Below are 26,687 nucleotides of genomic sequence, written 5' to 3' on the forward strand. Positions count from 1 at the left end.
TCACAGTTTGGAGACCTGGGTTCATTTCCCAGGCCCTCCCTGCGTGGATTTTGCAAGTTCTCCCTGTGTCTGCGTGGGTTTCCTCCCACAGTCCAAACACATGCAGGTTATGTACCTTGGCGATCCTTGTGTGTGTGTGTGTGTGTGTGTGTGTATCCTGCAGTGGACTGGCACCCTACCCGGGGATTTGTTCCTGCCTTGTGCCCTGTGTTGGCTGGGATTGGCTCCAGCAGACGCCAGTGACCCTGTGTTAGGAAGTTGGAAAACGACTGACTGACTGACTATTCATTCCAACAAGATGGTGCATCACAAGTATTTGTAGTAATAAAACACATTCTATTTTACATTCCAATAGATGATGCATCGCAAATACTTGTAATAATAAAATGCCTTGCGTTTTTTGTTTCAACAGAGGGCACATCACATATATCTGTAGTAATGAAATGCATTGCATTGTTCATTCCAACAGATGGTGCATCACATATATTTGTAATAATAAAATGCATTGTATTTTTTATTCTAACACATGGTGTATCACAAATATTTTAGTAATAAAATACATTGCATTTCTTATTCCAAAAGGTAGCACATCTGAAATCTTTGTAGTAATAAATTGCATCACATTTTTCTTTCCAGTAGATGGCACATCACAAATATTTGTAGAAATAAAATTAATTGCATTTTTCATTCCAACAAGATGGTGCATCATAATTATTTATAGTAATAAAACACATTCCATTCTACATTCCAACAGATGGTGCATCACCAATATTTGTAGTCATTAAATTCATTGTATTTTTCATTCCAACAGATAGAGCATCACAAATATCTGTAGTAGTAACATGCATTGCATTTTTTGTTCAAACAGATGGTGCATCACAAATATTTGTAGTAACAAAGTGCCTCGCATTTTTATTTCCAACAGACGGCACAGTGCTTTTCCAAATCCCAAATTAAATGGCATTTAACAGAGACATTGCCGCAGACAGACACTCGTGCTTTTACTAAGGTGGATTATCTGAGTGGCACTTTTATCCAAGGCAACTTACAACATTTGCGATAGAATCGGTTCCATTTTACTTTTGTTTCTCCAACTGGAGCCCAGGCAGGAGAAGTGACTTACTTGTGGTGACACAGTGACAGAATTTGAACCCACAACCTCAGGGTTTGAAGCCCAAAGTCTTAGCCGTTACACCACACTGCCTGCTCAAACCACTGTATGTTAGTATGTTATGCTGGATGCTGGGACATAAGGGGATGCCCATTAAAATGCCAAGTGAAAGCTTGCCCTGGTCCGGCCAGCCGTGTAATGCCAAGGCACAGGAATGCCAGCTTATGTCCGGTGACCACGTAGCAGCAGCTTTTCCTTTTGGATTTGTTTTCGCCAGGTCATACTGGCATCCTACATGTGCACAGGGGTGCCACTTAGAGGTGATCAGTATTAGTGCCCTATACAGACTGGTAAGTAGCAACGAGATGTCTTGATTTCACTCGGACATTTTTGCCCAATCTTGTGTTCATCTATTAAAAGGAGGAGCGGGGCTGGAATGTCCTCGTCCCTCCGTTTTCGAATAGTTTGTGTTTGTTTGCAACTTCGGCTCTCTGGAGTGACCCAGCCTAGATGAATGGCCATCTGGGAACAGCCTCATCTTCCATGCTCGAGCGGCCCGGCGAGCATCTGCTGGTGAAATGAGGCGACCAGCCGAATGAGAGACACAGAGAGAGAAAGAGATGAGCTGCAAATGGAGAGGCAATCAAAGAACGGCCACCTCGCCCGACAGAGAGAGAATGAAAACTCGTTAAGGTTAAAAACAGCCCAGTCAGGGAGACCGCCGGCCACCGGCGGGCATTAATGGCACCGCGGTGCTCTGCCATCTCCCGGTGAGCGCCGTTTTGTTTAAAAATGCACAAAGGTTTCCCATTAAAGAATGCCGCAAACACCGACTTCATTATTATGCAAATGGCGTCTTGTGAGCAGATTAGTTAATTGCAACTCATTTGCATAATTAATGAACTCTCAAATGAATAATGCCTTGGCAAATTTGTGCAGAGTTGTTTTAAAATAAATTATAAAATTCTTGTCAAACTGTGGTCTCTCCGTGGTGCATTGTCTGAAAAGTAATTACCAAAAAGCAAGTCGCATTTAAACGCGCGTGTACTTTGGAAAATATTATTTGTAAATCAATCATGAGGGGATGTCATTGTGCTGAGATGAGCACTTCGCTGGAGCTGGGGGGCTCAGGGTGGCTGGTGCTGCTGCTGCCCTTCGTGGCCACATCCACCACTGCCAGCTAAAGTGGCCAGCCGCTCCCCTCATTCAAGAAACCTGAACGGGTTTACTGGCTGTCCATCTCTGTGGGGGTCCCCTTGCGCCAGTGTCACTCTACGGCTCTATCCTGCCTATACACCCCCAAAACTTTGGTGCTAATTGTCCATTAAGACCTCTCTCCCCTTTCTGGAAGTCCACTGAGGCCCTCCAGTAAGCAGATCATCAGACCCTCCTTCCAGGTCTGAGGTGGTTACCCAGGGTTTCCTAGACGTCCAGCAGTCCATCACTGAGACCCTTCTATGCAGACCACCAGACACTCCTTCCAAACTCTGTTATCATTAAAGTGACCCCATAGATGTCCAGTGCCCCTTCACTCACATCCTTGACGTCCTTTCAGTCTTCATAAAGATGTTACCCTGCCCTCCAAGATGCCCTTGAGTCTGCACCTTTTTGTAGATCTTACAATCCAAATGTGCAGACCACCAGACCCCCCTTCTAAACCCTGATAAACTGTCGTCCGGATGTCTGTTATGCCATCACTGAAGCTCCTTCTTCAGCATCTTGGCCAGCCTTCAACATGGTGAACCATCAGTAGATGTTGTCCTGTACCGAGATGTAAAGTGACCAGGCTCTCCAATCAACCCCTTTTAGTAGACCCCCACCTCCTCATTTCAACCCCCCAGTGTCACTGCAGTGACCTGTTAGATGTCCCCTGTCCCGTCTCTGAGGTGTTCTGGTCACCATGTCTCCTCTTCTTCTCAATGTCTCTGCCCTCCGATTGTTCCTGTTATTTTTTGAAGTCACCTCCAGTCAACAAGCCTTGTGCGGACCACCTGCTCCTCCTCCCAAACTCTGGTGTTGTTACAGTCATCTCCGAGATGCCTGATGTACCACCATTGAGGACTTCCAGTGATGCTCATTGTGGTGATCCGTGACCTTTGTGTAGCCCTCAACATGGTGACCCATCAGCTCTTTCATTGAACTAATCACGCAGATATTGTACTGACCCTCAAGATGTCTACATCTTGCCACTTCTGTAGACCACCACATCCTTACTTTAAACCCTAGTGTCATTACAGTGACTTCCGAGATGCCCGGAGTCTCATTCCGGTCAGCATGTTCGCCATTCTCCTCAATACCTGTGTGCCATTCCACATGTGGGACCACCTGGTCCTTCTTCTTCTGAGCCTAGTGACCTTAAAAGGACCTCCTAGATGCCTGGAGTCTCATCATCGAGTCAGCACTTTTATGCAGACCACCAGATCTTCTATTAAAACCCTAGTGTTATTATGGTGGCCTCATTCTTGACTGGCAGCTCATCACTGATGCCATCTTGTCAACCACCTCCTCAACATTTCTTTAGCCTTCAACATGGTCAATCATCAGCTATGTAAGTGCCAGGCAAGATTACCTGGCATCTGGGCAGGAGAGGGCTAAGTGGAGGCTCTGAGGCTAAGGATCTGTGCGGGTAGGTTGTCGGTTTGAATCCCCATTACTGCCAATAGAGACCCTACTCTTTTGGACCCCTTAACCTGCAGTTGCTCCAGGGGTGCTCTGCAATGGCTGACCCTGCACTCTGACCCCCAGGGGGTATGTGAAAACTAACAAATTCCTAAAACAAGAAATTATCCATCCATCCATCCATTTTCCAACCCGCTGAATCCAAACACAGAGTCATGGGGGTCTGCTGGAGCCAATCCCAGCCAACATAGGGCACAAGGCAGGAACCAATCCCGGGCAGGGTGCCAACCCACCGCAGGACTACAAGAAATTATATAAGATTAAAAAAAGAACAAAAAAAAAATGGACCCTTATCCAGATTGGAGGACAAGATAAGGGAGCAGTGGGGGGAAAAGCTCTTAATTTTGTGTGTTTCTATCCCCCACACACTAGATGGCAGCATCCCAGGTACCCATGTGGAGCCCTGCAGGGTGAAGCAGCACTACAACTTAAAGGACTCCATTTCCCAGGTGCCCCGAGGGTACTGCCCTGACTGAATGTCTGTGGAGAACACAGGGGCCACTGGGGACAAGAGGGGCCGGCGGGAGTCTTAAAAGGGGGCTGGCTAAGCAGTAAAGGAGGTCCGTTTTTTGTGTTCCTGTTCACCCGTCCGTCTTGTCTGCAGTAGTACCACCTGTGGAACATCATTTCTCGTGTCTCGTGCCTGAGAGTGGTCATCTGAGGGGGGCGCTCCCCAAATCTCATCACCCCTCGCCACATCAGGACCACCAGTAGGACTGTCCGATACGTGACGTACAGAGCGCTGATCCCCGGGTCGTTATATTTTCCTCCATGCCACTTCATCCATCACCGCTGCATTTGGACTTTGTTGCGAGTGCTTATCGTTCTGTTGGTATTTGATATCGTCGTGGGGGAGAGGGAGGGATATCTGTCGTATATATTTCTGTTTCATTTAACACACAGCTTTATTAGTTTATGTAATGCTATGTGTTTGAATGGCGTGAGTCGGGCCAAGGCTGGGTGCGTCAGTGTGAATCTGAGCGGCTCCAGACCTCTACAAGGGCATGATGGGATTTGTAGTGCCAGGTGCCAAGAGTCAGCTCTGCTGGGGTCCCATGTATGCCACTAGGGAGTGCTGCAGGTATTTTCAATCCCTACATTTCGGCGTTTCCACCTGACCCAGAGGGGCTGCCCCGGCACCAGAAACACTCCCAGGTCTGGCACAAGAGGAAGCCATCGAGCCTCCACTGGGGAGTCAGAGTCAGGAAGGAAGAAGATTATTGTTTGTATTTTTACTCGTGCAACCGTGAAGAGCCCTTTGTGAGGTTATTTTTTAATAATAAACTCCCTGTTTTTGAACCCATGACTGCATTGCTGTCAGTTGTGTCTAGTGTTTGGGTCTCAGTGGCGCCCCCTATCTGTCACAGCTACTTCTTTGTATCAATAGTACAGATGCTTTCATGACTTTCTAGAAGTTTAGTGGTCTGCCCCCCCCACCCCATGAGCCCCTTTGTGCAGACCACCAGAGCCCCCTTCCAACTCATGATTATGACCTTCATGTCCAGAGGTCCATTGGTCAGTCAGCTCCTTTGTCATCATCTTTGACTTCAGTGCAGCCCAGGACACTCACTGCTGCTGCTGTCTCAGAGGGTCTCATGGGAATGATGTGAAGGCTTTACAACTGAGCCCCCACCGACTTGCTTTCTATAGCTGACCCTGTGTGGTCAGTGCTGGTGCCTGTTCAAAGGTGCTTAACTCCTGAAAGACTGGAAAAGAGAAGAAGAAAAAAAGCTGATTTGGACAAAAAGCAAAGAAATAAGGACAATAAGGATAAGTGTGACAGTACATGGAGGACCTCTCTCTCGGCGTCATCTCAGCTGCTGCTGGCACAGGGAGATGTCCCACTCAACATGACACACTGGCCCTGAGAAGAATGACCTGAAAAACAACAAGGAGGTCTTCTGGTTAAGGCTCAGAAAGACATTCCATACCTGAAAGTATGTGGATGGTGTGAGTGCCTATCTAAAGGTAACGGCTCCTGAAGATCTCACATGTTAAAACTTCAGAGCTGGACAAAGAAATAAAATAAAAAAGGAAAAAGTTTTGGATAAAGACAGATGGCACATCACAAATACTTGTAATAATAAAATGCATTGCACCTTTTGTTCTAACAGATGGCGCGAAACAGATGGCCCGTATCACAAAATATTTGTAGTAATAAAATGCCTCAAATTTTTCATTCCAACAGATGGCACATTGAAAAAGAAATAAATAAAAAAAGAAACAGGTTTGGGTAAAAGCAAACAAATTAAAGCAGAGGTTCAAAAATAAAAAAAATAAAGGATTTCTTTCTCAGCTTCCTGGTATTCACTAGCGGGATGGAGAAATGTGCTGTCCAACACGATTCACAGGCCTTGAGAAGATCGACATGAAAAACAAGAAGGAGTCTTACCGTTAAAACTAACAAAGACAATTTTTTCATACCTGAATATATGGAGGGTGTGAGTGCCTATCTAAAGGTGACGAGCTCCTCAAGATCTCACGAGTTAAAACTTCAGAGCTGGATAAAGAAATAAATAAAAAAAGAAACAGGTTTGGATAAAAATAGATGGCGCATCACAAATATTTTTAATAACAAAATACCTCAAATTTTTCACGAACGGTCGTAATTCACAGAGTCTGGCGATGCGGCACTTGCACCAGCCCTGTCCCTTCATTTTGGTCACTGGAATGCAAAAAGCTGACTTTGCTTTGATGTGACATAAAGGGGACCTTCTCAGGTATTAGTCCACCTGGACAAGCTCTTCTGTGTTTGACAAGTGACAATGCACCCCTGCTCAGGCTCGACGGCTGGCCAAGGGGTCAGCTAAAACAAATGTGAAAGGCTACGGGCTGGAATGAAAGCTTTCACATTGCAGAATAGGTTGCTTTTCAATGTTTCTTCATTAAATAATATTATGTAGGTTGTCCAAAATAAAGGCAAATACTAAATAATAATAATAATAATAATAATAATTACAAGTCAGGTGGCATGACAGCGCCATAATTAGAGGTGCTCTCTTTCAGATCCCATGTCCTGTGTGCTCACTTGCTGTCAGTGTTGATTCCTCCCTGTGTCTCTGTTGGTTATGCTGCTGGTTTGTTTGACTGGTGCAGATGAGACAGGGACAGACTCCCCAGTCCTTTAACTGGATTCATTGCATTCAACAGCGGAGCCTGTGCCCTGTCCACTGCTGGCACCTGACCTGTGTCTGGCATTGCCAGAATAGACTCTGACATCCAGAGACCTGAACTGTATTAAATGGGTTGTTACGATAACACCACCATCACAATAAGAACAACAGCAATAATAATAATAATAATAATAATAATAGGATGGCATAGTGTCCAGTGGAAAGTGTTGTTCCTATTAGTATAAAATGTTGTGTAAGTTATCTTGGACAAAGGCATAAGTTCAATAAAGAATAATAACAGCAATATTAATAATAATAATAATTATTATTATTATTATGGGAGGCAAAATGGTGCAGTTGTTAGTGGCTCTGCCATTAGCATAAAATGTTGTGTCCGTTGCTCTGAAAAGAAGCATGTTCTAAACTAACAAACAAACAAACAAATTCAAAATGAAAAAATAATTAAATAAATAAATAGTAATAATCATCAGTAGCATGGTGGTGCAGTGGTTAGTGTTATTGCCAATAGTGTATATATGTAAGTATAAAGAATAACGTGCAAAATAAAGAATAACAACAACAACAAAAACAATAACGACAACATCAATAATAATAATAATTTGATTTTTACTTGTTATACTGTAGTAATAATAATAATAATAATAATAATAATAATAATAATAATAATAATAATAATGGGATGACATGCTGGTGTAGTAGTTAGTGGCACAGCCATTGCTATATAATGTTGTGTAAGTCGCCTTGGACAAAGGCATATGCTAAATAAAGAACAATAACAACAACAACTATTGATAAAATTGTAAGCTGATTGTTTGCTTGTTTGTTTGTTAATTACTCAAAAACGGCTTAACCAATTTTCATTAAATTTTACATATGCCTTTCCAGTGATCCAATCTAAAATACAGCACAGGCTACATATCATATAGGGTAGAGGGGTTGTAATGGGAGGGGAGCAATGCCTAAAACAGCACCAATATAGGGACTACAATTCCCATCAGGCAGCAGGAATGCACTGCGGCCGTTTCTACCAGCCAAACAGTGATGGGCGTTTCGACTCACATTACTGATTCAATTCTTTTGCACTAAGCATTAAAGGGAATTGATTCTTTTGATTTATTCAACTCATTTGAATCTTTTACAGTCTAATGTATATGGTCTCCTCTGAGTGCATCATAAATATATATAATTCATTCATTTATATATATGAATATTATTGCTTGTTAATTTATATTCAATTCATTACATGTAAATATATAATTCATTATATATTTTTAACATAATTCATCTGCCATAGTCCTGTTTCCATATACAAAGCATGAATACAATATTCAAGATGAATATTTAAAATAATACGAGTCATTGCAGAACGTCAAGTGAGCATGAACTGTGCAACACGTGACGACAACATGTGAGCTTCTTGCGCATGTGCGTTAAACATCTACCTACAGCAGCGAAACGAAAGACGCTCACGACATCCCGCAGGACACGCATGCGCTTCACAAGTTCTGTTGCTCTCCACTGAATCGGTTTTGCTCACGAATCGATTCTTATGCTAATTTGAAAACAGCCGTTGATAAAAACAACATCACGACAGCCAAAGCGCGATATCAAAGACCACAGGCACGTAGGCTACGACGTTTACTTCTCACTTAATTTGGATAACAGTTTCATTACCTCGCTAGTTTACAGCTTTTGTCTACGTGTGTGTCATTTTGGCTCATCATACGATTTGTTTATCCAGTGACTGTCCAAAGAAACGTTTTTCCTTGTACATTTACAGCAGTACTTGGTTAGTAAAAAGAAAAAAGAAAAGAACAGGACGGTTTGGCGATATCTTGGTACCTAAATAATGATGAGACGGGGCACAGACTTCGTTAACCCTGAACTGAATTCACCAGGCTCAGAAAGGCACTGGGGTTTCATCCACTGTTGGTTCCTGCCTTGTGTCCCACACTGTCAGGACAGGCTCCGCCCCCAATGGCCCTGACATGTATTAGGCAGGCTGGTGTGTTAATAATAATCTTATTCCTGGGTCACGGAGTGCTGGAGCCTGTCTCAGCGGCATTATAAGTACCAGATGGAGATCAGCCCTGGACAGGAGGCCAATCCATGATGCCAGTCATCATTAAAATCGGGTTTTTATTACCGTTGTCATCAAAGTTCCTTGCATATGAACTCTGCATTGAGCCGCCATCCCATCTTGGATCCCACCAGTGAGACCTCCGGGGTAAATCTGGAGATTATTATGAAACCCGAAACGCCAAAGGCGCGCACAGAGTAAACTTTCTTTAACTGGTGCTAATGGGAGGCTGTGCTCGGGGACAAAATGATTGTAAAAACTCGCTGTTTGCCAAGGCTGACTGGTTCCGCTTGATTGGCGTGATTGACTTTTCTTCCTTCCCTGCTTTTCTCATTTTCCACGTTAAGCGTCGACTTAACTCTCTCAGTTTCCGACTTCTAGGTGGACGTTTCCTTCTCACACAGCTCAATAACACTGAGCGGAGACCGACATGCCGTGACGCCACTCCGGTTCAAAGGCCGGGCTCAGAACGGTCCGTTCGCCCCTGACACGTTTTCATAGCTCGCTGTGTGGAGAACGCAGGTTGTGCAACTCGGGCTTTCCGTTCAGATCTCACGTGGCGCTGTTCGCTACAGGAATTCTGCCTTGAGCCTGGGAAAGGCGCTATATAAATAAAATGTATTATTATTATTATTATTATTATTAATAATAATAATAATAATAATTCAATATTCTCAAATCCCAAGTGATCCATGCAGACTTCAGAAGTCGAGACGACATCAGGGAGGTAATCCCCTAGTGAGGAATCACCGGAATCTTACTGGAATATTCACAGCAAATAGCTGTGAGGCAGCAAAAGGACAGCCGCCTGACCACCAGAAACCGAAAGCGTCACAAATCAAAACGTCTGACGGCTCAAAGCGCAGGTGCGAGCGGCAAAACGAGCGGCACCGATACCTGTGGGGCACGGAGACGAGGTACAATCTGCCGCTTGGTCTGCATTCTGAACACGCGACATTGAAACTGAAGGGTGACGGGAATTCAGGAACCAACTCTGGTCGGGACGCCAGGATACACACAAACACACACACGCGCACACACACAAAGAAAAAATGGTAACGCCATTCGTGACATTAAGAAGCTACAACTAAAGTGCTCTTCAACGCTATATAACAGATTGACGTGATAGGAACTAAATAGACAAATAGAAATTACACTATATACATTACATAGTCAGATAGATAGATATGTAAGGCACTATATAAATGATAGATAGATAGATAGATAGATAGATAGATAGATAGATAGATAGATAGATAAGAAAGGCACTATATAAATGATAGATAGATAGATAGATAGATAGATAGATAGATAGATAGATAGATAGATAGATAGATAGATAGATAGATAGATAGATAGATAGATAGATAGATAGGAAAGGCACTATATAATAGATAGATAGATAGAAAGGAAAGAAACTATATAATAGATAGATAGATAGATAGATAGATAGATAGATAGATAGATAGATAGGAAAGGCACTATATAATAAATAGATGGAAAGGAAAGAAACTATATAATAGATAGATAGATAGATAGATAGATAGATAGATAGATAGATAGATAGATAGATAGATAGATAGATATGTAAGGTGCTATATAAATGATAGATAGATATGTAAGGCACTATATAAATGACAGATAGATAGATAGATAGATAGATAGATAGATAGATAGATAGATAGATAGATAGATAGATAGATAGATAGGAAAGGCACTATATAATAGATAGATAGATAGATAGATAGATAGATAGATAGATAGATAGATAGATAGAAAGGAAAGAAACTATATAATAGATAGATAGATAGATAGATGGATAGATAGATAGATAGATAGATAGATAGATAGATAGATAGATAGATAGATAGATAGATAGGAAAGGCACTATATAATAGATAGACAGATAGAAAGGAAAGAAACTATATAATAGATAGATAGATAGATAGATAGATAGATAGATAGATAGATAGATAGATAGATAGATAGGAAAGGCACTATATAATAGATAGATAGATAGATCGGAAATGCACTATATACTGTAATAGATAGATAGATAGATTCCAATAATAATAATAATACTTTTCTTTATATAGTGCCTTTCCTGTGTTCAAGGCACTCAGTATTGGTCTTTAACCTAAATCAGATATCACCTCACTAAAAATAAAATAAATAAACACCAAATAGACCGAGTCTGGTGAGTTAATCCATTTCTGTGCCCATCCACGATGTCAATCCCAAAAGTAAGGTCTCCAAAGCGGTGGGGATGTAGAGAAACTGTTCATACGACTGTTGGCCACACTGTTGTGATTGGTGCTTCCTCCACTCCCAAACAAGCATGTGCGGCTTCGCTGGGATGCTCAGTCTTGGCTTGGCAGCCCTTGAAAATGGAGCTCCCGTTGAACACTACTTCCAAGTGCGAAGTTCGCGCAGGACACCGTCAATTTCCGATGAGACAGTTGCGAAGGTTGAGAAAAAACATGCGCAAAGATCGGCGATTGGAACTTCATCACCCACCCACCCTATAGTCCGGACTTGGCACCCAGTGACTACCACCTGTTCCCTAAGTTGAAAGAACATTTGTCCGGAAGGCGATTCTGCTCCGACGAAGAGGTGAAAGAGGAGGTTCAACGCTTCCTGAAGGACATGGCGGCGAGCTGGTATGACATGGGCATTCTAAAACTACCACAGTGTCTACAAAAATGCATCGACCGAAATGGCGATTATGTAGAAAAATAAATAAGTCTTTAACCTTTAAAATGATGTAAACATTATAGAAAATAAACGGTTGCTTGTATTTCTAAAAAAATAGAAGACCTTACTTTTGGGATTGCCCTTGTATCATGCCATCAGTCTACTTCATCCACACTCCCATCTCACCAATCCATTCACCTATCCATACTTTCATCCATCCAACTGTCCTTCCCTCCATTCTGGCAGCTCTGGACTGGATGACAGCCTGGCACTCTGGTGGTCTCCCTGACTGTTTATGGATGTACTGAGTTATCAGTCTGGTCATCATGAGGGGCTGTTTGTTCATCCTTACTCAGTTCAGTATGCGGGAAACTTAAGTTCAACACTGGGCATCACTAGGCACCCACTCTGGCAGAGACACAGGACCACCCCTGTGCCCACCCACTGATTCCTACTCTGGTTAGTCTTTCGGATGTGGAAAACAAAGAGGAGTACTTGAGAGAAACTTCACCAGTGTACAGGGAGAACAAGGAGATGCCACACCGAGAGGGTCCTGGTACTGTCACGTTCAGGTTTATTGTCACGTGTTGTCCTCCCAGCACTATGCCATTTGTCTTCTTATATCTGAATGGCTGCCTCTGTGATGTCAGATGGTCGACGGAGATGCGGGTTCAAGTCTCAGGCTGGTCGCCGATGGAGTAAACTTTGACTGCACTCTGGCTGATCCCTTAAATTATGCAGGTTAGGATAATAGGGGACACTGAATTGTGCCAACATGCATGTGTGCCCTCCGATATGCCATTTCAGGTCTCGCTCCTTCCTTGCACCTGATGCCACCCTGATGAGCGCCATCTTCCCCCCAGCGCCTGCACTGAATGGATGGGGGTTGCCTTTCGGCTTTAGGACTGGCAGGCTGCCAGACAACCATCTGTGCTGTGAAAGGCGCTATATAAAGCAAGCCAAGCGGAATTGACTTGTCATCTGTGGTGTTGATTAACAGTTGACCGCCGCCGTCCGTGCCCTGCAGTCTCGGGTAACAATGGCGCTCACTTCGTCGCCTCCTGTGACTTCTTCTCTCGGTAATTTATGCGCGGATTTCGCCAAGATTTGACAAGTTTAGGGATTTTAACATAAAATGTGTGTGTGCGTGTGAGTGAGTGTGCTTGGGGCGGGGGGTGTAAGGACATCACAAAGGAGCAAAGCGTGGCTTTGAATGAGACGCCGGGTCCCTGCCGTCACACTGAGGAGGGGGACGTCCATTTTGGAAGGGGGCCGTGTGCGCCGTGCGGCGCGTTCAAATGAGATGCCATCACAGGCCGCTTCACCACCGCCGTGCGTGTTAATAAGCCGGGACATCTGGTTACCAGCTTTTATTCTGATTCATTAGCTGGCGCTGCTGCTGTGGCCAGAGGGGCAATGACAGAAATCCGAGAGGCCTTTTACAGCCCAGAAAATGGGGGGGGGGGGGGCGCTCTGCAGCCCTTCACCGGGTGAGGAAAAGACCCCCCCCCCCCGCAATCGCAACACATCCAGGCACTCAAACAACTAAGATGGGCAATATAGTGCCATGCGGGCATCAGCAATAGTGACAAACAGAATGAATGAATGAGCGACCTCCGGGGAATACGCGCCTGAAATACAAAGGAGCGGCAAACGCTCCGGCGAGAACAACCGAGCAAACGACATGCGACTTGATGGCGCTCGCCGAGGGGTGAAATGGACAATGAAGTTTCCATATGTTGTTTTTTCACGCAGTAATTAGAGGCTGTCACACGCCGATTTGTGTTCTGCCCCCCTCCCCCACCATTAGCCCCCCTCCCTCACTCAAATCCCCTGACGACTTCTCCCAGTACCAGCCTTCCCTACTACTTACCTCAGTCAAGCCCCCACTCCCCAAATTGACCCCTCCCTAATTTTAGCCAAATTTGTTTAACCTCCCAGTCCCCCCCCCCGCATCACCCTAGTCAGACCCCCCCATTTCCCTCATCTGCCTTCCCCCAATTTTAACTCCCCATTCCTCCCGCTGTAATATGTGTCCAATCACTTGCATGGACCCCCCCCCCCCAACAACCTCTCCCTAATGTTGAACTCCTCCCAGTTCCCCCCCCCCTCCACTGGTTTCCCCAGTGTCCCCAATCAGCCCAGCCCATCCATTCCCTTCATTGGCTCTCCCTAATTTTATCATCCTGCCCATTCCTACCATTGCCCCCCCCCCAGCCCAGTCTCCTGCATGTCCCCTTTCCATTGATTTCCCCGATACCCCCAACAGCTCCCCCCATGACTTTATAAGCTTCCACTTCAATACCCCTTCTCCAATTCCCCCCCACTATCATCTTTCCTTCTTGATGCTCCCCCCGTCCTCTTAATTCCAATGCTCTGCTCAAAGACCCTCTGATTGGCTACAATCCCCACCATTAGCCCCACCCCCCCATGGTTCTCAATAATCAATCCCTCTCAAAGCTCCGCCCATCAGCCTCTAATTATTTTCACCCTCTCAAACCCCTCCCTCCCATTTGTTAGCCCCAATCAGACCCCCATTCCTCCCATTGTCCGTGCTATAACTTCACTCCCCGCCCCTCCAAGGTCTCCTGCAAGTCCCCTTTCTATTGGCTTTCTCAGTACCCCCAACTTTAACACCCCCATGACTGTATTGGCTTCCACTTCAATACCTTGACCCCAGTACCCCAACCCACCATCACCCATTCCCCAGTGGCTCACCCAAATCAGCTCTGCCCAATGCCCCCCCCCGTCGATCAGCTTTTCTCTCTTATTTCACCCTCCATTGGCCCTACTCATGGACCCCCAGGATTGGCTACCATCCCCAACTTTAACCTGGCCACCCATTGGTGCTGTCAAATGAATCCTTCCCAATGCTCCGCCCATCGGCCTCTCCCTAATTTCATCATCCAATGGCTCTACTTCCAGACACCCCCCCCCCCATGGCTTCCCCCAATCAGTCCCCCCATTGCACTCATTAGTTGTTCCCTAATGTTAACCCCTTTGACTCTCTTCTCAGCCCCCCAGACGCATTCCTACATTGGCTTCCCCTCACCCAATTAGTTGCCCCAGTTGGCCTGTCCATTAAACTCCGTTAGCCCTCCTCCCAGTTCTCCTCCTCTACTGGCTTTCCTTAAGCCCCCATTTCATTCCCCCCCCCATCCCATCATTGGTTCTCCATATATGTAAACTCCCCCCATTCTCCCATTGGCCTTGCTGTAATTTCACCCCCCAGGGTCTCCTGCAGGTGTCCCTTCCTTTGGGTTCCCCAGTACCATCGACAGACCCCCCTACCTGCCTTCTGCATCTCCATGCATCTCCACCCCACTATCATCTTTCTTTCTGAATCCCCCCACCCCCAATCACTAAATCAGCCCCTCTTTCTTATGTCACCCTCCACTGGCCCAACTCAGAGACCCCAGTGGTGCTCCCAAACCATTGCTTTCCAACGTGCTTTGACCTATTAGCCTCTTCCTAATTTGACCCTCCATGACCACCACAATCACTACCTCCAATCAGACCCCACATTCCTCCCATTGCCCTTGCTGCAATTTCACCCCATTGGGTCTTCTGGTGGTCTCCCTTCCATTGGGTCCCCCAGTGCCAATGATCAGAACCATCCCTGTGCCTCCATTGGCCTTTCATTCAATCCCCACTTCCCATCCACCCCATCCTTCCATTTACCTTCCCCCATGCTATCCCCCAAACCAGCCCACCCAGTCCTCCCTATCCATTTTCACCAGTGCTTCTCATATTAGACCTCTTCACAATTTTCCCATCCACCATCCTTCCTTTCAGACCACCAATGACTTTCTCAATGCTTCCCCCAATCAGACCCCCCCCCCAATTTCAGCTCCCTCTGGCTTTCCCAGTGCCCCCCCCACCAGTCCCTCATGCCTTCAGTGGTTTACCCCTCAGTCCACCATTCCTATTGGCCCCACTCCATCATCAAACCCCCATGCTGCCTTCTAGATCAGCCCGCCTCCCTTAGTCACTCCCCCATATCCCTACATTGATATCCCAAGTGCCCCTGATAGGTGCCCCCACTTATAGTCCCCATTCCCCTGCCCAATATTAGCCCTCCCTCACTCCTCATTCCCCACTTTAGCCTTTCTCTTTTTTAACCCTCCAGTGACCCCCCCAGTTCCCCCTCCATTTACTTCCCCAAAGTTCTCCGCTGAAGCCCTCATCTTTCATTGACCTCCTCTTCAATCCCACCCATTGCTCTTTGCTCCATCCCTTTATCTGTCTCACCAGTGCTGCCCCCCCCCCCCCCCAATCAGTTCCCATTAGCCTCCCGCCAATTTTATCCCATTAATGTTCCTCCCCCAATCCTCCACTGGCTTCCCCTCTGGCCCCACCCACTCCCATCCATCCACCCACCCACCTCATCAACCCCTCCCACCCCATTGAATCATGCCCTTTTAATTAGCCCCTCCCTCTCCTTCAATCTACCACAATAAGCATCTCCATTAGTGATGCCCCCCACACGGGCACCCCTCTTTATGTCTCCCTCTTCCTCTCCACTGCTGTCTCTACACCAAATATCCCCTTCATGGCACTTCCCACTCAGACCTCCTTAGTCCCCCTCACCATACCAGCTCAACCCCATTTTGTACCACGATGCCACCAACAGCTCTTCCCTGAATCAGAGTCAGCCCCTCCATTTAACCCCCCCTTGGCTCTCATACAGTGCTATTGTGAGTGAGCAGCCAGTGGCGGGTCTCTCCATGCCCGTGGCAAAGCAAAGGCACATATGGAAGCTGTTAGTGGGTCACCCTCCTTGACCCCAGATGTCGCCGTTTGCCCCAGGACTGGTTAGAAGGGGAGCATAAGCTGGCAGCCAAATCCTCCCTGCTGGACTGAGCTTTGTGACTGACAGCTGAGGGTCATCATGACAATCAGGGGCTTCTACAAGAAAAGCTGCTGGTGCCCTCAGGGCAGTGATGACCAAACGTCACCATATGAATGGAAAGGACTTGAGGTCACCGTGCTTCCCGTCACACCCCAAATAGTAAACAGATGACCTTGATGCCATGTTGGCATTTTTATATAGCGCCCTCCACAGGAGTTCGGCTAAACAGCAGAGATATTAGCTATCAAAGCAGCTAAATCTAAAATGAGGACGCATGGTGTGGTGGGCCCATCCTGACAGCACTGGGTGCAAGTCGATAAACAGGCCTGGGTGGGGTGCCACTCCATTAGGGCACACTTACCTAAGGTGGCCAAACTAATCTACAGTATGTGTTGCTGAGATTTGGATGGAAAAATCAAGGGGTCTCTGTAGAAAACCCCCCAGAGACCAGGGGGATCATGACAGCTCTGCACAGTGACTGCAAACCCCCCCCCCCACCCACTAATCCATCAGCCTTCCCCCAATGCCCACCCCAGTCCTGTTTAGAACTTCCATTCCTACACTTTTACACACTGCACTGACCCTCCGTCCGATCAATTCTGCCCCCATTGGTGACCCTACTGCCAATATTCCTCCTCATCCCCCCACCACCACCTCCGTGCCAACCTCCAACAGACCTCCTTAATCATCCCATTGCCCACCTTCTTATCCCATGCACTACCTGCGTTCCCCCAACACTGACACCTCTACTTCTGTGCCCCCCTCCCAGTGCTTATCCATTTAGGCCCATCATTCCTGTCATCAAACATAACAAAATGGCCTCCAAAATAAGGCCCAAAAAGCAAGAAGGGACCTTCAGAAGCCAGCCCAGGAGAGGCTCACTTATTGTAGCTTACTCCTCACTGTTGACTGCAGGCTTCGGCCTAGCAGGCCCCAAACAAGGAAAAGCTGTCAGAATAATCAGAAAGGTCCCAAAATATAGAAAACGCCCCATAAAAAGGGGGGTGACCGCAAACCCCTGGAAGAAGGGCAAACAAAACAGCTCTTTGAATAGAAGGTTTATACTCAAAAATGAGCTGGTGAAATGCAGGCAGCGAATGGGTCAAGGGTCAAAACCGGGAGTCAACACATTGGAGTGTCAAAAATGAACAGAAACGAAAGATCGGAGTTAGAGAGAAAATTTAAGGGCAAAGATTTAAAATTGGGAAAAGAAAACTACAGTGAAATAAGGAATCACTCGTCAAACTCGGGTACAACGCAACTGTGGAGGGTGGCCTTGAAAGTGCTGCACTGCATTCTGGGAACTACTGCCAGGGAAACGGCAGCTACAACAATAAAAGATTTGAAAAGGATTCTGACAATTGGGAAAACAAAATGTCGTCACGGCACGACGTAAACAAAATAGGCATATTAAAAATATACCCGGATTGTACAGATCCGTGTCAGAAAGGAAAAAGGTAAAGGAACACGGGCACGAGCCAGAAACCGAAACGACAGATCCGAGACAAGACGGCAAAGCCGGAAAAAGATTCAGGGAAAATAGTCGAAGGAGCGTGAAGTGCGTAGAAAAACATAGAAAGGGTTTGGGTTTGAGAAATTTGGGCGATCACCCGGACATACCATCGAAGTTAGAGACGTCAGAATGGTGCGAGTGCTGGTGACCACCACATAGCAACCTGTGATTGTGCATAGACAGGCATTGGGGCGCCCCCTGGTGGTGACCATGAGCCCCTACAGGGTTGAGCTTCAAAGCTCTGTACCCGTGGTCCCCATAGGTACCAGGGCGGTCACCCCCACGTGGCCTGGAGAAGGTGTAAGCCCTCTTCTGGTCCTCCGGGACGTCCCGGCGGGGTTGCCCCCCCAGCCACCTGCGACAACTGATAGTGGAGTAAATCGCACCGGCCGACTGCTAAACAAAAGTCATACACGCTGATTGAAAAACAAATGGAGAGGTCAACCGCACGACACGAGCATCGCAAGCGCAAGTCACTGGAAGGAAGGACACTGCGGATATGTTGCTCAGTTGCACCCGTACGTGGCAGACAGGGACACCTTGGCAAGCTTGACTTCAAATTTCAAAAACTACAATGTTGATATCAAATTTCTAAGAACTGATATCAGATTTAAAACTCACAATATCAACGTGGGCGGTAATCAGTAATTATTCTTAACATATATACATATTATACATGAGGAAACCATAATACGGGCGGCACGGTGGCGCAGTGGGTAGCGCTGTTGCCTCGCAGTTAGGAGACCCGGGTTCACTTCCCGGGTCCACCCTGCTTGGAGTTTGCATGTTTTCCCTGTGTCTGCGTGGGTTTCCTCTCACAGTCCATAGATAAGCAGGTTAGGTGCATTGGTGGTCCTAAATTGTCCTTGGTGTGCGCGCCCTGTGGTGGGTTGGCGCCCTGCCTGGGGTTTGATTCCTGCCTTGCACCCTGTGTTGGCTGGGATTGGCTCCAGCGGACCCCCGTGACCCTGTAGTTAGGATATAGCGGGTTGTAAATGGAATATCAACGTTTTGAAAACAAATTAAAGAGGATCTGGTCAGCTGGACTGGGGGAATACAGGTGGGCTGAGATGAAAGGCCATTGACAGAGCAGCATAACCCTGGAATGGAAGGAATAGGCTGGTAGAGTTTATGGCACCCCGGTGGTAAGCCTGAGCTTGAATGGGTGCAGGAACTGGAAGACTTAGCTGGGGCTGAGTCGGACTGGTATGGAGGAGGGCATCGGCTTATCCCATTAATCCAGGAGGAACATCAGAGAAGTTGGACTAAAATGAAGGCAGTGGTGACAGGGAAGCTCAGTTTTCCATCCATGGAGGAAGAGAAGACCACATCTCTCATACAGACACACTGCCATTCTGGAGCAGAAATTGATTAACAAGGCCATCATGTAGATCACTATCAGGTCAGGTCAGGTTGGAGAGGCATGCACTGGTAGAGCACATTGACGCACCTACCACACGACGAAACAGCTCAGTATCCTGGTTGGCAACCCCCCAGACAGACACGTGGTGCAGTCCCACCCCCCTGAAAAGACCCTCTATCTGCCGCTGCCAAGTGTTACGTGGGCATCCCCTTGGCCTGGTCCTACCACTTGGGTCCTCAACAATGATGGTCCTGTGAGCCTCATCATCCTCGGGTAATCGCGCCACATGGCCGTAGTGTCGTAACTGACGCTCCCTCACAATGCAGGTCAAGTGCCTAATTCGGGACTCCATGAGCAACACAAAGTCAAACCAGTGAGACCCAAGGACCCTCTGAAGAGACACACATGACGGAGTCCAGTCTTCACCTCAGGTTACTGGATAGCAGCCATGTCTCACAGGACTCTAAAGACTTGGACCTTCATCCTTTTGCATTGATATCAGGAGCGCCACACTCTCCTTTCCAGCGACCTCATGAGCCCCCCATGTTCTCCCAGTCCGTCTACTGACATCATAGGAAGAGTCACCAGAGTCACGTGAATGTCACTGTTGGGGTCAGTAAACACTCTCTCCGCAGACAGACACACTGCTGATGGTCATGCCCAAGAGGTCAATAAAGTCCTGGCTCTTTGGTTTTTATCAGGACCCTCGCAAGCCCAGACACTCAGACTCCTCGCTCAGTCTCTCAAGACCCCCCAATCAGAGCCTCCATTGACTCCGCAAAGATCACAGCATCATCAGCAAAGTTGAGATCCGTGAATCTCTCTTCACCAATAGATGCCCCCCAGCCGCTGGACCCCACGACTCTGCCCACCACCCAGTCCATACAAACATTGAACCCTCTGGCAATCCTCAGAATCAACTGGGAAAAACACAGAGGGTCTGCCTCCAGTCTGCACAGCACTCCCAGTACCAGTGTACAGGTCCGCCATGTTATCCAATAAACTTGAGGGGATCTCGTGAAGTCTCAGGATGTCCCACAGGACATCTCGGTCTATCAGGTTGTTCTCTTTTGTACTCAACACTCACATTTGTTCTTCTCTTCTATTTTAGGTAAATTATGACAGTGTGGTCAGAGTACGCAATAACGAGCCTAAAGGAGAGAACAGGGTCACCATAAGACCCCAACACGATAAAACAATGAGCAGCGTAACAAATGCAAGAGAAGTCCTGAGGAGGGATGAAACTAACTGTTGGTAGAATTTGGCTGATTGGGACGTTATGAACCTCCATCAATCTCCTTACCTGCTTGTTCAATTTATTGGATGTGAATTAAGCCAGAAACACCAATCACAACCCTGGATGAGATGCCAGTCCATCATCAGGGCCTGGGATGTGATGCCAACCGGCTTACAGGTGATGCACCAGTGATGACGCCAGACATTCACCAGATGTTGTGGATGTTGCAATGTAGTGCAAGAGCATGGGTGGCACATAACACACATTAACACTGCCTTTAAGAACCCAATGCCAAATGGCATATAATAGAGACATTTGTATTGCTTTTGTCATTCTAACAGGTGGTACCTCTGAAACATTTGTAGTAATGCATCTTATTATGCACCATCCGTTGGAATGACTTATTGATACATGCATTGCAAAATACTTTTCAACAGATGGTGCACTTCAAACATCAATGTCTACGCTGATCACTTATAAAAGATTATAAAAAATAAACTTGCTCCAGACTTTCTTTAGTAGGATTGTACACTTGTAAGGCTACAGCAGATTTTTTATTGGAATGCTGTGTCCCTAATTTGTCCCCAGTGCTGCCAGCATTGTCTCTGACACTCTGTTATCCAAACGGATTAATGTAATTAATCAAATTGAGATTAAATCAGAAATCAGAGTTTCTCATTGCCTGGCCACTAGGGGGCATCATCCTACATTTCCTCAAGACTCATTTATTTTTTTACACCCAAATGCCAGTGGGCCTTTGCCATCCAGGAAAAGGTGACAACCACCAAAGCCAAAGAGCCCGTATCTCTCCCATTGAAAGAGCTGATAAGAAATGGAGGTTTTTGATTGGGGGAATCATCTTAAATTTCCTCTAAAGTCATTTAATTTTTACACCTAACAGTTGTAGCCCCACCTTGTCACCCAGCCAAAGGTGACATCCATCCATCCATCCATCCATCCATCCATCCATCCATTTTCCAACCTGCTGAACCCGAACACAGGGCCATGGGGGGTCTGCTGGAGCCAATCCCAGCCAACACAGGGCACAAGGCAGGAACCAATCCCGGGCAGGGTGCCAACCCACCACAGGACACACACACCAAGCACACACACTAGGGACAATTTAGAATTGCCAATCCACCTAACCTGTATGTCTTTGGGAGGAACCCCACGCAGACACGGGGAGAACATGCAAACTCCACACAGGGAGAACCCGGGAAGCGAACCCAGGTCTCCTAACTGCGAGGTAGCAGTGCTACCACTGCACCACTGTGATGCCCATGGCTCACATGAAAATAGATAATAAAAAATTGGTGTGGCTGCCTGGCTGGCCACTAGGGGGGCATCATGTTAAATTTATTTTGAGTCCCAAACTTCGGTGGCCCCTCATCATACAGCATTGAGAACCCAACCAACCCAGCTAACAAGTGTGTGTGTCGCTCACATTAAAAGAGAAGATAAGAAATGAGTGTGTCTAACAGCCTGGCCACTAGGGGGCATCATGCTAAACTTGCTCACAGCCCATTACGTTTTTACTCCCAGAAGTCTGTGGCCACCTTTTTATTTGGCCCCTGAGAGGCCAAGCAAATGAGCCAAAAAGCCTGTGTAGCCCACATTGAAGGAGTCGCTAAAAAATTCAGAATGTCTGACTGCCTGACTATAGTGGGGGGGGTCATGCTAAATTCATTTTGAGTCCCAAAATTTGATGGCCCCTCATTATGCAGCACTGAGAGTTTAACAAACCCAGCTAGCAAGTGTGTGTGTCGCTCACATTAAGAGAGAAGATAAGAAATGAGTAGCCTGACCACTAGGGGGCATCATGCTAAATTCATTTTTAGATACAAATGTTGGTGGCCCTTTGTCATCCAGCCTTAGAGGCAAATCAACCAGGTTAACACATCTGCAGGGCTTATATTATAGGAGATAATAAGAAATTGGTGTGTCTGACATCCTAGCCACTAGGGGGCATCATGCTAAATTTTCTCAAATCCCATTACATTTTTACACCCAAAAGTCTGTGGCCACCTTGTTAGTCAGCCATTGAGAGGCCAAGCAAATGAGCCAAACAGCTTGTGTAGTCCACATTGAAGGAATCGGAATTTCTGACTGGCTGGCCACTAGGGGGCATCATATTAAATTCATTTTGAGTCCCAACCATCGGTGGCCCCTTATCATCCAGCACTGAGAGGTTAACCAGCCCAGCTAGCATAAGAGAAGATAAGAAATGAGTAGCCTGACCACTAGGGGGCATCATGCTAAATTGCTTTTGGCCCCTTGTCTTCCTGCCTTAGAGGCAAGTCAACCAGGCTTACACACCTGTGGGGCTTACATTAAAGGAGATAATAAGAAATTGGTATGTCTGACATCCTGGCCACTAGGGGGCATCGTGTTAAATTACCCTCCAAAGAGTTGGTGACCCCTTTATCACCCACCCTGAGAAGTCAAGCAATTAAGCCATTGGCCTTTGTAGCTCACCTTGAGAGAAATCAGAATGTCCGATTGCATGACCACTAGGGGGCATTATCCTAAATGTCCTCAAAAGTCATTTGACAAACTGGCTTCCCCCTTTGTCATTTGGCCCCGAGAGGACAACCCCCTCCCCACAATCCAAATAGCTCACTCACCCTGCCCGTCTCGACTTCTCCTCACCTCCATAAAAGTTTTCTTGTGATGAAAGCCCCTTCCTGGCGTCTCCTTTTACTGTATGCAAAACAAGACATTATTACTCATTAAATTTGCATACATGCATATTCATCACCCAGGAAGTGTGCCATCTATATGCTTTAATAGGCTCTTGGAAAGGGTAATCCTCATGGCTTTGTGGCACTTCCCGGATGGCCGGGTGGGCAGGGTTCGGTTGGCCGTTTGGCATATTGAGGACATTTAAAGGGAACCTTCTTGGCGTGTTTTAAAGTTTTCACCTGGGCACTGGTGGGCACAAATCCCACCAGGCGGCCGAAGCATCGGAAGCACAGAGTGGCCTCCCCGTGGCTTTGGCTGCTAGTTAGTCATTTCCGTGAAGACCCCGGAGCGGCCGCCTCCATAAGCGGCAGGATGCGTCTGACACCCGTCACAGCTGCCATTAGTGTGCCTTCACTACATATGTAAATGTGCCGACGCGGGTGCTAATTACTATTCTGAGAGGCGCTCGCTACGCGCAGCCTGCCCCTCCCCCACCAAATCAAACCCGCGGTGAGGTGCCAAGGTGCCCAAATGTATGTCCGGGTTGAGGCAGAACCCCCAGGACTGGGTCACTATATGTGTTTGTGTGTTTGGGTGCAGACTGGCAGGGGCACCGATCTCCTTGGTGGTGGTGGCACAGCTGTTAGAAGAGCCTGTGATGGTATCTGAGGCATGCTGATGTGTGAAGAGCAAAAATGATTCGTATTCCTCCAGAGAGCCATGCATATGTCAAGTAGATTGTCCCATTAAGCCAATCCATTTATCAAGCTACTGAATGCCAATTAAGTTGCACAGGATGGCGCAGGTATATGGCGGGCAGTTGGTGCCAATCTCTAACACAGCTGACACCTTTCTGGCACGGTACATTTTCACACATTTATTGAGAAATACGAACGCCCGGCTTCTCTTTTCATTTTCCGTGTCTCTCAGTTGCTTTCCCCTTTTCCCGTTTTCATATCCAGCGGTCGAAATGCCTCCGAGTGGGCACCAGTCTTCTCACTGTGCCCACACGCATCTGGCCCTTTGATTCTGATGTGATTTGGCCTGCGATGAAGACATCAGGGCTGTGGTCCAAGTGGTGCCAAATGTCCCCGCAGCATGGAAATTAAATCAGTGTAACTTCATTGGAGTGATCAAGCGCGCTGTCCGACCGCTGACCCGCTCAACTGCTGGGTGGCACACCTGAGATGCCAACGGGCATCGCCCAGCCTGTCAGCTGTAACTGAGCTGCAGTGTGCCTGAGTCAGGGAGGTCACATGGACATGAAATCTGCAGCAGACGGCCCAAAGGAGACCCCTTAAGGGGTCAGTGGGACGCTAAGGTGTGCATCCATTGAGCACATCCCACCTGCCCACCATTTGGTGAGGAGCCAGCGCTCCATGGGAGGCCAGGCCACCCCAAGGTCAAGTGCCATTTCACTCATTCTTGAGCTCAGCTCATTTCTGGGGCACAGCATCTGCCAGAGGCACCAGATGGGCAGCAGTGGTCATGGGCCTCACCCTCCATTTCCTAACCTGCTTATTCCATTTCAGGACGGCATCAAGGTGGCATCTAAATCAGAATTATTATGGGCAAGGCCAGAGCTGGAATGGGATGGCATTGGTCATTCATTCATTCTTGAGCTCAGTTCAGTTCAGGGGCACAAAGGACTGGCTGGACAGCGGGAGCCACTCTTGTACCCTGGAAAGGATGCCAGTCCACCTTCATGGATATACGGCACGGGCCAGACCTGGACGGGATGCCAGCTCACTTCTGGGCCTCGTGCACTTCATCCATTTGCTGAGCCATTCAATCCTCTTCAGGTTTGTGTCACGCGTCAGACACAAGAGCTCAGGTGGAATAATAAAGAGGTGACAATGGAGGCTTACACCACGGAGAGGGGACCTCTGCTGTCACTTTCACCCGGGCTTCACAGGAGAAGCAAAAAAAGGACAAAATCTGGATCTCTTTAAAATTCTATTTCTTCAATAATCATTCAAAATCAAGATATGAGAAATGAATTTAAAAAGGCGTCAGGAGAATCTAAAAGTCCCCTCCAAAGGGCCAATCCACAAAAAACCAACAAACCAAAACCTGGATTTGAAAATCCAATAATACAGGAGGACGAGAATTCAAAGACCAGGACGTGAAAACAAGCATTTATAGTTAGATAGATAGATAGATAGATAGATAGATAGATAGATAGATAGATAGATAGATAGATAGATAGATAGATAGATAGATAGATAGATAGATAGATAGATAGATATGAAAGGCACTATATAATAGATAGATAGATAGATAGATAGATAGATAGATAGATAGATAGATAGATAGATAGATAGATAGATAGATAGATAGTAGCTGTGTTGCCCATCTAAGTAGGTTGAAGTCTAAATAATCAAAGTGGACCTCCACATTAACGTTTCCAGTGCACAATCTACTGGAATATTGTTTGTAATGTATGCAATGCGCTGCATTTTTCATTCCAACAGATGGTGCATTTCAAACATTAGCACTGCTTTTTCAAATCCCATGGACACACAGTTACAGAGAGACTCAAGGCTGGATTAAGACCTCCACAGGGCGCTGGGTGAGTTTGCCCCTTAACCGAGTGTTGATCATAATCTTCACAATGCAATGAACGTCCTCTTATTTGTTTAATGTTCAACGCGGTATGCTTCAATTTTAATTTTGGCATGAGACTTTATCACTTTATTGTTCCATCAAGTGGTGGTGGTGTTGGGGGGATTAGTGAAAAGATCCCTTGGATTCACAGGTCGCTGGATAAGCACCCAGAACAGAACGCCCCGAAGGTAAATCCACCCATGCACACACTTGTTATTTTCTTAAGGCTGACAAGTTGATTTCTGTCCATCTGTCAGTTACTCTCTGATGGACGTACTCCATTTTAACATTTGCAGTGCACCATCTATTAGAACGTTTATTCTAAGTCATGGAGTAATAAAGTGCATTTTTCATTCCAACAGATGGCACATTACAAACATTAACAATGCTTTTTACAAAATTCCATACCAAATGGCTCATAACAGAGCCATAACTACACTAATTACACATGCACAGGCATTCAAGGCTGGATTAAGACCACCACAGGGCTCTGGGTGACTTAGCTTCTTTACTTTAACAATGCAGTGCTGGACACTTGGTTGTCTAATGCAGTGCGGTATTCCCCACTTTTGATTTTGGCATCAGACGTGATTGCTTCATCGGTGGTGGTGGGAGGTTTGGTGAAAAAGTCCCTTGCCATCTGGATGCACACTCAAACACCCTGAAGGTAGAGCCACCCCTGCCGACACGGATTTCTGTCTATCCAGCAGTTACTCTCTGTAGGATGCATTCCTT

This window comes from Erpetoichthys calabaricus, chromosome 8, assembly GCF_900747795.2.
Source record: "Erpetoichthys calabaricus chromosome 8, fErpCal1.3, whole genome shotgun sequence".
Classification (NCBI taxonomy): Eukaryota; Metazoa; Chordata; class Cladistia; order Polypteriformes; family Polypteridae; genus Erpetoichthys; species Erpetoichthys calabaricus.